Source organism: Streptopelia decaocto, assembly GCF_964273445.1.
Source record: "Streptopelia decaocto genome assembly, chromosome: 1".
Taxonomy (NCBI): domain Eukaryota; kingdom Metazoa; phylum Chordata; class Aves; order Columbiformes; family Columbidae; genus Streptopelia; species Streptopelia decaocto.
In genome coordinates this window covers 68541734-68553489 of record NC_138663.1, presented here as the reverse complement: position 1 = coordinate 68553489, position 11756 = coordinate 68541734, and positions in this window count along the sequence as shown.

Sequence of the window (11756 nt, the reverse complement as noted above, 5' to 3'; positions counted from 1 at the left end):
GGAAGTTTTTAGCCCTGCAGTGACCAGAGGTGAGTTTCTAAGGTGGTCTTCAAAACCCTGGAAATGAGCTGAAGCCTTTTCACCTGCAGTGGGGCTTGTTATGCAGCCAGCAACAGGGAAAACATCTGCTGCTGTGTGTGAAAACCAGTCTGTGGAGAGGAAAGCAGCTTACCTGGTATGCACAGATGGGTACTGCTGACTGGGGTCAGCAAGGACTGGTCTTTCAACCTCTAACACATTACATAACGTGAAGGATTAGATGCCCTTAAATTGGGTTGATGAATTTAAATGGAGTTTATACTGAACTTCTGCATTGACAGGCTAAACTTGTTACTTGCTGATCATCTCGCTTCCTTTCATTTCTTTACTGAGGAAAGGCACTTTTTTAGGGCTCTTCTTTCCCTGTATGAGACAGTTTGTAAATGTGCAAGTGTATCTGGGCAAAGTTTTACAACTATGAGTTTTCCAACAAACACGAAATTTTCGTAATATACAATCCTGGGAAACTTAAGATTTCTCAATAACAAAAAAAGCTTTGGTCAAAATGGCTCTATGTCAAGTTTCATTTTATATAAACAGCCTTTGTTCAAAACAAAGATTCTTAAGCAAAGTGTTTCAGTGTTATTCTCAAGTAAAAAATTCTGAATTCAAATAGTCACAACAAAAAGTTTAGAAAATTAGTAAACTTTTTTTGAGAAAGCCAGCTAACTGGAAAAGTCTTTGGCTAGCCAACTGTTATTGCTATCAGTCATGATTACCACCCAAACAGTAAGTTTAAAAAGGGCACATTTTGAATCAAAAGTACAGAGATTGCAGTGGTAGCTTGGGGAACTGCTCAAGACTTTTGTTTAAAAGTGTCTGTAGATCTTTTTCACAAATCATTCGTTCTTAAAATACTGGACGAAATAAGTTATGTACATAGGAAGGAAAAATGGGAATGTGGACTTTTGCACAGACTCCTCAAGCTTCTTGTGAAATGCAGCTTCCTAGAGGGCTCCTGAGTACTAATTGATGACCACAGCCAAAGAAGGTAGAAAAGTTTTAATTATGACTGTTAACGGAGTTAATAACAGAGGGTGAGACTGGAGTTCATGCTTAATTTGCCTGTCCCTGGTAGTGCTTGTTTATTTCAAGAAGGCAAGTTATATAGCAGGGGACTATCCTGTTGGTGCTTTAAATAGCTTGAACTTTTCTGTAATTGCCATGTCCTGAATTTTGTGAGTCATTCCATTATTACTTCTTGGAGCCAAAGTAACCAAGTTGAAAATGTGCATCCTTCAGCTAGAAAATGAGTGGAGACCTAATATGTTTTCCTCCTTAAGTCAGTAACTTTTGTCAGATATTTCAAAACACATTAGTGATTACTGTGCTTCAATTAATTTAAAAAGCTTCTTTTTCTTTCTTGCCTGCCCTCAAGCAGGTTAATTAACATTTTGCTCTTGCGAAATATCTTATGAGAACATCTACTTATTTTGCAGCTTTTGGGTAATATTCTTCCCATAGGCATTTTTGACTCTTCCTATATAATTCGCTTTACCTTCTGTAATGTATTTGTAGGTGATTAAAATTTGGACCCATCCTAAGAAACCTGTCTTTATGATTATTTTCTTTAAGTTATTGTTAACAGGATTGGACTAGATGATCTTTTGAGGTCCCTTCCAATCCCTAACATTCTGTGATTCTTGCATAGGGCAAGCAGACAGTACAGTCATGTGTAACCATGAAAAATACTAAAGGGTGAAACCATTCAGGTTTTCCAAAGAGCTCCTATGATAATGATGTAACTTAAAAACTTGAAAGCCAGAATCTCCTAATTAAGACTTTGTAAAACACACTAAATGCAAACACATCTGCCAGTGCCTGGGGGAGTGTAAGGAATCAAGCATGTTCTGCAGTTTCCCTGTTGTGTTCTTTCCATGTGTACCTGCCCTTGATGTTGCTGGAGAAAGGATACTGGCTCAGGTGATCTTACAGACTGTCCTTTTCCTTTCAGCTTTCTTACATGAGGTGTAAACTTATCTATGCATGTAAAAGTAAATCAGTAAATTTGGAAGCTTCTGAAATTAATTGTAAGCCTCTTTTCTTTAAATCTCTGTATATTACTGGTCTTTTAAAGTCACTGAATTGACATTGAGTTTAAATCTTCTTGCTCTTGCAATAAAGTGACACTTGCACATTTGTTCAGTAATTCGGTACAGTTTATTTGGATCATGGGAAAGGAGAGCTGCTCTTATAAATGGTTCTGTTAGGAATAGTCACAGAATGTAAATATTTGAGGGATTACTCAGTAGCAGGCAATGAATGTTTTGTCCCTGTGAAATGCCAGTCTCTAATTAGCAGCAGGAGACAGGGCCTTAACTACAGGGTGGATTTTCAGCAGTAGCTGCCAAGAGAGGCTGTGAAATCAGATGGAACTGTTAAACACATCAGTAGGATGATAAGAATTTCAACTGATAAGATAAAGCTACATTCCTTTTGAACACCTTTATAAGAAAAGGTGGCCATGAAGCTGGTGAGGGGGGACCTTATCGCTGTCTACAACTACCTGAAAGGAGGTTGTATCATGCAAGGTGTTGGTCTCTTCTCCCAGGTAGCAAGTGATAGGACAAGAGGAAATGGCCTCGAGTTGAGCCAAGGGAGGTTTAGATTGGATATTAGGAAAAAATGCTTCACAGAAAGGGTTGTCAGGCATTAGAACAGGCTGCCCAGGGAAGTGGTGGAGTCACCATCCCTGAAGGTGTTTAAAAGGCGTTTAGATGAGGTTCTTAAGGACATGGTTTAATGCTAGAGTTAGGTTATGGTTGGACTCGATGATCCTGAGGGTCTCTTCCAACTGAAATGATTCTATGATTCTATAAAATAGTACTGAAATAAATGTTAGAAACATGTCAGCTTGCCCATGTAATGACCTGTAGTCAGATCTGAAAGACCCAATGCATACTTTAGAATTATCTTTTCAACTGGTAGAAGTTAAAAGCTGTCTTGGCAGGCTTTTTCAGCTGAACAGTAGGAGATGAAAAGATGACTCTGGAGATCACCAAGATCAAGAGGAAACTCAGTCCCCAGCTTTGTAACCTGATGTTTTCTTTTGCTGAAGAGTCCAGTGGTATTCTGCTCATAAAAAGCGGTGCTTCAAAAGGCAGGGGTGGTGGGACCTCCTTTGCTAAAGTCGTTGGTCATGTTTAAGCAATGCTTTACCAGACTGGCCTTGACTTGGAAAAGGTGATAGAAAAGACAAAGAGGAGTTCAAAGTTCCCTGCATTATAGTCCACTTGTTCCTCAGTTTTGGCTCCACCAATATCATCTTCTAGCAGGCCTGCTAAATGTCTAGCAGCCATCAGGCATGCCCTTTGGCAGAGCGCACTGGTAGTATCACAGTTTCCTTCCTCTAAAGCATCAGAGCTTTTTCAAGATATTTGCTCAGTTCCCACAGTTCTCTGTTGGTTTCTGTTTTCCAGACATAGCTCTGTCTCTGCAACAGGAGAAGGGTGGGGTTTTTTTCCCTCCTCTTTTTTTTTTTTCCAAGTGCAGAATTTAGATCAGATGCATTCTCTATCCAAGCGTTTGGTATTTCATGAGACTGCCTTAGATCCACAGCCCACATGCCTGGACCTGAAATATGTCAGATTTTCCCCAGATGTGTCCCTCTTGTGAGGGCTTTGGCCATGAGCCTGATGTTTTTGGATACATAGTAATCCCAGGCAAATGGCAGCTACGTGAGCACAAATCAAGTGCAGAATATGTGAGCTGTTTCCCTGACATCCATAGATATGGCAAACCTGACATGTGGTAAATCCAGTGCTGTTTGGGCAGGTTTCCTTTGCTGAGATTGCTGTAGTGTCACTTGCAAACATCTCTGGGATGTCCTGGTATGCAGGGAGCCCTGTGTGAGTCTACGAATCTCCTGCCTGAACTCTAGAAGCTGGTAGTGGGGCCCCTGTGAGCACAATTGGAGAACAATAGCAAAGAAGAAATTTGAGAATGTTTGCATTGGCATTCGGGAATATTTAGCCTCTTCATAAGGTGTTTGGTTGGTTTATTATTGGCATCAGTGTGGATGTGTATGTAGTACAAGAAATATTTTACAGTGACGGTGGTTAAAATACTGGCCCAGGTTGCCTAGATAGGTGGTAGATGCCCCATCCCTGGAGACATTCAAGGCCAGGTTGGATGGGGCTCTGAGCAATCTGATCTAGTTGAAGATGTTGCTGCTCATTGCAAGGGGGCTGGACTAGATGACCTTTGAATGTCCCTTCCAACACTAACTATTCTATGATTCTGTGAATGTGGGCACAGGAGGATACCAGGATGAAAACATAAATCATGTATGGGCAATTACTGGTCTCTAAAGGAGTGCACTTGGGGGCCAGGCAGAACCCCTTTTGGGGCATGATTAAATGTGATGTTCTTTGATGACCAAAGAGGGTCATTGATGGCTTTGATCAAGCCATAGCTAAACCAAAAAGGGTTTGATGCACTAGATTTGACTGTGGTAAGTCACAAATGTATTTTGGAAGAACTAGCTATTGAAAAGTGAATTTACTGAAGTTAAAAGTTGAGGTAAAAAAGGTTTTATTTTAGAAGGGCAAGAATCACAAAATTAGTTTAATAAGGTCACCTATACTTACAAATGATAAAATTATTTTTATAAGGTCAGTTATACTTAAGAATCACAAAATTAGTTAATAAGGTCAGCTATACTTAGGAGACTTAAATTGACTTAATATGGAAGAAAGGGGGGAAAGTTTTACATAAATTGGAGATGTAAAAATTATCTAGAAGTCACATCCCAAACAGGCAAAAATTACACGGAGAGTAGTAGGCCCAGTTAGAGCAATAATCATCTCAGAACAGGTTACTGATTCTGGGAAGAGAGCCTACAAGTAGAAAGAAAGTTATATCATATAAAACATTGTATCTTAGATATGCAATGATGATGCAAAATAAATTTAGAAAAGTAGCACAAACATCTTGAGATGTGTTATATCAAAACAGAGGACAAGGAGTATCAGAAATGTTGCATTATGTAAACGGAATAGAGATTAGATAGTCTTAAATTATATCCCCAGAATGGATTATTTCATTTACAGCAGTATTGAACACAAGGTGGATAATGGGAATCAGGATAGGGAAAATACCACGTTTAAAGCCAAGAATTAAAGAATTTAATATGCTTCTCTCAGGGGAAATGACTAATCTTTACCCCAGAATTCTGAAAACACATCTAAAATTACATATCCGCAAGCAAGTATTTTAAATAGATCTCTCAAGTTGGGTGTGGAACCATATGACTAGAGAATAGGAAATAAAATATTTTTTTTATTTGAGAACAGTAGACAAAGTAATCTTACAGAACGATTACCTTGACCTTAATAACATTCAGGACTTTAGAAGGAATTCTGAAGGAATTCTGAAGGATTCTGAAGAATCTCATTACAGACAAGAGAGATGAAAGAAACCTGCAATATAATTAAATTAGTTCTTTACCGTAAGTAGTTCACACCAGACTAAACTGATAGTTCTTTGATGAAATAACTTTTCTTTGCCTAGACATCAGTTATGGAATATGATCTAGATGAATTTTAATTGAACACTTGACGCAATGCCACGATGGATGGAAACTATCAGCTCGACTGGAAAAGATAGATATTACTAGGAAAAAAAAAAAAAGTTGAAGTAGGTATGCAAGCAGTTTATAGGCATATGAGTAAGTAGTAATGTCCAAGGTTAAGTGCTGAGCTGGAGTAAAGTTAATATTTAAGTTCCTCATAGAGCAATTCTTTTGTCATGACTTTGAATAAAAATATAGGAATGTGAAAATGTTAGTGAGGAAGCATCATCAATACCTATGTGTGTTTGGATATCATGCAGAGGAAGAAATGATGAATTTGAAGAGAGAAATTAAAGACATGGCATGAAACGAGCTACTACAGACTGCAAGCTCAGGCACTTTGATACCAATGACAAGAATTGTCCACTACATGCTGAAATACCATTGTTGAAAACAACAAAAGAAGGAGAACGGTCTGGACTAATATTAACCTCTGACCTACCATGGGTGGTTGGTGATGTTGCATTTAGAAAGACAAGCCTGATCCTGAAAGGTGTCTCTGGCCACAGTAAGGAGTCATTAATGCCATTGTACAAGCGGTGATGAGATCTCACCTCCAATGGTATGTGTAATTCTTGTTGCTTTTAAGGAAGGGTTGGGCAGTGTAACTGTACCTTGAAAACAGGAAACAGTGACCTGGGTTAAATAAATAAAAACCCTTGAGTTACTTAGATAAACACCAACAGCATTTTATAAAATATTTCTTCTTACCAGTAGATCCAGGAGTTGGTGTTTAATACATGGTTAGTTCTGGGGAGAATTAGTAGGCAGTATTTCACTTAGGAATGTTGCTGTTTCTAAACTGTGCCTTCCTAAGCATGTTGCTTACCCTGTAAGCTAACCAACAAGAATTAAGTTGACTCTTGGGCAGATGAATGGTACAGATCCTGCATCTCGTTTAAATGTGCAGAGTAGGGCAGAAGATAGGGAGACCTGCTTTACAGAAGGATTTCCAGCTTGGTAAACCACCAAAAAAATAATAGAAGTTGAGGTTAAACGCAGCTAACTTGCCAATCTTACTGCTGCTTAAGTCTTAAAATAAGTTCTTCTCCCTTCTAAAAACATTTGGACTGTACTTAGGAATGTGCCTTTGACTCAACAGATTCTTGACTTATGCACCAGAGGTTCTTTGAATTGTTTGGGGTAAGTATTTGCTCAGAGTTCCAGAATGGGTTTGTGGTCTTATTTAACCTGCCGTCTGCAGTGTGCAGCTTTCCCTTGCTTCAGCAAAACCGCATAGTTGTCAAGTTACTAAGCAAAATACACAGATTTCTGTAAGATGTTATCTAGATCAAGAATTTAACGACACAATGTAGAACAGGATGTGTGGTAGATTAATGAAGATTTACAAAATTAAAGGAATACCGATTAAAAGGAAGTGCAAGAGTGCTGGAAGGTGTGTGAATCATCGTGCCTAAGGATCTAAAACAGTGTCACAAGGTCTGGAAAAAAACAGGTGCTATTCTACCATTATTGGGACCATCTGTGCAGATGCCTGGTACTGGTCACTGTCAGGAACAGGAGTCTGGACCAGGTGTGAGTCTTCATGTCATGTCTTCCTCTGTTAGAATGACAACTCCAGGTAAAAAAATCTTAAGGATTCTCTTATTTCTTTCCGTAGCCTGTTATGCCTCATAATCTTCATCTGCTGGTAGTGTCTAAGACCTGTTTGTGACTAGCACTCTAGTCTTTTTTCATGCTTCTTTTGCAAGCATACATGACTCGGAAAACTTCTTTCAACCTTGTGAAAGACATGGGTGTCTGCATGAAAAGGGTGCAGAAATGTTTTTGGTCTTTCAACTTCAGCCTAAATCCTCCGTATGAGCCCCTTTCTCCCCTCACCATGGACTTTCTCTGAATGCCTGTGATTTTTTTTTTTTTTTTAAAAAGCACAGAAGCAGATAAGAAATGTAAAAAAAAAGAAAACTCAGGGGCTGATTGGTGTTTGGCAAAAACCTTTTTTATTTTGTGCTTTGGCCACCCCTATCGTCTGGTACTGTCACCTAAAAAAGAATGAAGGAAAAAATATTTGAAGGTCTTGCAAGCTTATTACCGTATTCATTTTGAAAGTCAGGGAAGAGGAAAGGATTACAGGATTACTACTGTGTAAAATTACAGTTTGCAATGAGATTAATATTTTGAGATGTCCTTTGAGAGTCTCCATTCACACTTCTGCTCAAGTACTATTCTTTAATGTCATCATTTACAGACACTTCTAAAAAGATTCACTTCACTTTTCAGTTACATTTCCCAGAACTTGTTTGGCCTAGAGATGGGAACCAAGTGCTTTTTTCAGGAGGTACCTGCTTTTAGAAGGGCACCTGAAACAGGCAGTCTAGGTTTCCTTGATTGTCTTGTACCATTATCATCCATGGTGTTGCCTTCAGTGCTGTGCTAAGGTACCTTGCAGATGCCTGATGTTTTATTTGGGTTCCTCTATGCAGAAAACAGCCTCAGAAATAATTTCTAACAGCATCTCATGATCCATTGAATGTCAGTCTTTGGATTGTTCCTCTTTCTCAGCATTTATTCCTTGCTTTAAGATCTGGTTGCAGTTCCAGTTCACAACAGAGCAAGCTTCCCAGGTAAGGAGAGACAACAACAGAACATATCTTTGCGTTTGTCCTGCTCTTGGAAAGAGAGGTGTTAGAGATGGCTTCTGGGGCCATGGTTGCTCTGCAGCATGGTTTCTTCTTTTCTCCCTGTGCACAGCTTACTGTGAATGAGTCTGAACCATCCCAAGGCAGTACTGATATTTCAAGTGTGTGGGAGACTAATGATACAAGTTGTTTGTTTGTTTGTTCGTTTCATACCTTGGCATCTATTTTCTCATATGCTTCAATCCTGTTGCACAGTCCTGCTGTGCTTCTTGACCTTTTGAAGTTCATGGACTTAAACCTTAGAAATGGGAGGAGAAAGGGATCTTGGAGAAGAGAGTCCTTCACCTACTTGACCACCCTCCCATTGAAGCCCATTGTCCTCATGCCCACAAAGTGCAACAGTACTGTGGTACCTGGTGGAAACATGGTTCTTCTCTTGGCATTGTCACCATAGCAGATGCAAATGATGCTTGTGACTATGGCAGAGCTCTGTATAGTGTCTGTGGTGAGGGTAAGCATAGCAAGGAGATAATCTGTCGGACCCATGGACACTTGCTGTTTTGCAGCAGTCTGGGGACCATTGCAGGAAAGAATTATGAGGATGATATTTGCAATTTATTCAGTCTGTGACCTTGAGCATGGCCCTAGGAATGGAGTTAGAAGATGTTGTATGAGCAGCAATAAGTGAGCAGTAATGGTAATTTACCAAGTATCTTTTACCTTAATATCTTGGAGGCAGGATCACAAATATTTTGTAGCAGGACTGAACTGCTAGACCAGTGGCTTTCCATTGCTTTTAGGCTGCTGAAGAAGTTTCCCAGCAGAGGTGACAATCTCTTCATGGTCGGTTTACTCCTACTAAGGCTTTGTTTTTATCACCATCTTTCACAGAACTTAAGCAGTTGTGGTGCAGGAAGCACCCAGAAAGCTGCAATTTATGAGGCTGAAAATCACAGGGCATAGTGGAACACACTCATTTTCAGACACAGCTAGTACCATTTGTTTGCTCAAGTCCTTTGGGAATGAGGGGCTTGGACAGATGACACAAAATCCACCATTTGGAGAGAAGGAGAAATTTATTGGTACTTTTATAAAGGAAACAGTATCTGTAATACATAGTTATAAATATTTATAAATATTCTGTGGGACTTAAGACCCACTCAAATAAATAAATAAATATTGCAATATAAATAAGAAATGCTTTCTTACTAGCTGGTGATGACCAGCATCTCCTTTGAAGAATTAATTCTTCTGATATTTCAATACAGTTTTCTGTAGTTACAAATACGATTTTTGATGCAAAATCCATTGTGCGTTCACTCTTAGCTTAGAGACTAAATGCCCTGGCTATTGGCGGAAGGAGTAACCCTTCTTACTTTGTTCTAGTGTATGAATATAGAGAAAATATAGAGATTTAACCCCAACAACATTTCCCATTATTCAAATTGCTTTGGGTCCATTGACTCAGAGTCTTAGAGAGCTCTGTGTAGCTTACAACAATTTACGATAAATGAAAAATTTACTTATGTAATTGAAGCCTGGAGTTCTCAAGGAGCAAAAGCCAAGAAAAGGAATCAAGTAAAATTATTAAACTAGAACATACAAATAAAATCACAGCTCTCCACTGTGTAGACAGCAAGGTAAGAAATCTTGTTGTATTTTGAATAAGCAAAAAAATCCACAACAATCTGCACAACCTACAATTCTCCTAAATCCAATAGAATCACTCCTTTCCTTTTGAAACTAATCAAAAGCATGATGAGTTTAGAGGATGACAAACAATCTTGTGATTTATTACATGACAGAAACATTTGGTTTGCCCTGTGCTCCTAAGAACGAATACAAATTGGGAATCACTCCACATAGGTAAACTATTGTAACAGCAGAATCAGGCCCTATGACTTTTCTAACATAGCAACTTGGATGTTGTAGATAAAGAGATACTGTGTATACATGCTTAGACATATATATATATAAATATTTTAAATGCTGTCAGTAGGACAGTCTCTGCACTAAATCCAGAACAACTTCAATGAAAGCAAAGAACACACAGGGCCTTATTTTGATTTTGTTACACTGCTATAACTCCAGTGGCTTCAGTGAATTATTTCACCAGACAGACAGAACAGGACCAGAATCCAACTTGATGTCTTTTACATTATTGCTATGAGGACACTTGTGACAAATGTCCCATTTTCAGATTGCTGTCAGGCTGTTAAACATACTAAATAAACAAAACAGAAGAATCTGCATCTTGACATGCAGAAAATGCACACACACCAAAGCTGTTCTCAATTTTCTACCACACTGGAATTTTCTGCAGCTCATTGGTATCTTGCTATAGGTTTCTATGGAGTACATCAACAATAACTTTTTCAAAACGATACAGATTTAATATTACAAGAATATCGAATCAAAATTAAAAGAAATAAGGGAGAAAAATAGCTAGCATGTACATGTTTTTCAGAATCCTTGTGGAAATGAATATACCTCCATTAAAACCAATCAAGCTCTACTGAATTCTACCAGCTAACAATTTGACACCTAAACTACCATCAAAAGCTCTGCTCTGCAGATATTGCATCTTAACTAAAGATTTGTAAACTTCAGATGTATATATGGAGGTTAGATTCTGATAAGTAAACTTACCCATAACATACACCAATCTAGGGAAAAAGTTTGGTCAATATTAGATATTTCCTGATTAATAGTAATTTCACTCTTACAGGTATAAAGTATCTGATACCTGCTCAGAACTAAATAGAAACACAGATGCTAAACTTAGATTCTCCTTCTCGAAATACGGTCCTCATTTTCACACATTATATGAGAGTCTCCATGAACTATTAAGAGTTTGACACCTCTAAGTCATAATTTTGGGGATTTTTTTCCCCTTGTATAGTTCAGCAGTGTGCAAAACAAACCATCCTGTTTTACACAGTATTGATTATTAGTAATCCTGGTACTTCTATCTGGGTTGGAAATATGCAAAACTAATGAATGTCTCTGTATTATATTTCCATATTGTGATGCTAGCATTTAGTGAATACAGAACTGTGATAGATAAGGACTTGAGAGAATCATATAATAGAATCATCTGAGAGAACAGTGAAACTCTCCTCTTTTTTCCCAGACCTCAGCTTGGATTCAATAAGCATCAGAAATTACTCTTTCTGCCCCAGAGCATTTTATCTTGTCCTGTTCTCCTCCCAGTTACTCCTGTTTTCCTTGTGTGCCGCTCCTGTGACAGCAATGCCATCACTTTTTCACTCCTATGGGTGTGAAAAGAAACTGAAGCTCCAACTTAACAGCTAAAAACGTATATAATAATAGTAGGTTTTATATAATAATATAGCACACCATCAGTTCCTTTGTCTGCTGTGCTTGCACAGCCAGGGATGGTGCTAGTGAGAGGATTCCCTGCCTCTGTTGGAATATCAGATGCTTCAGGTCTCTTGCCACTTACATCAGGAATTTAACATAATTTTTGCATTTCATTCAAATGAATTCTTTTCTTCACTGCTGTATACCTAAGGTGATTCAGA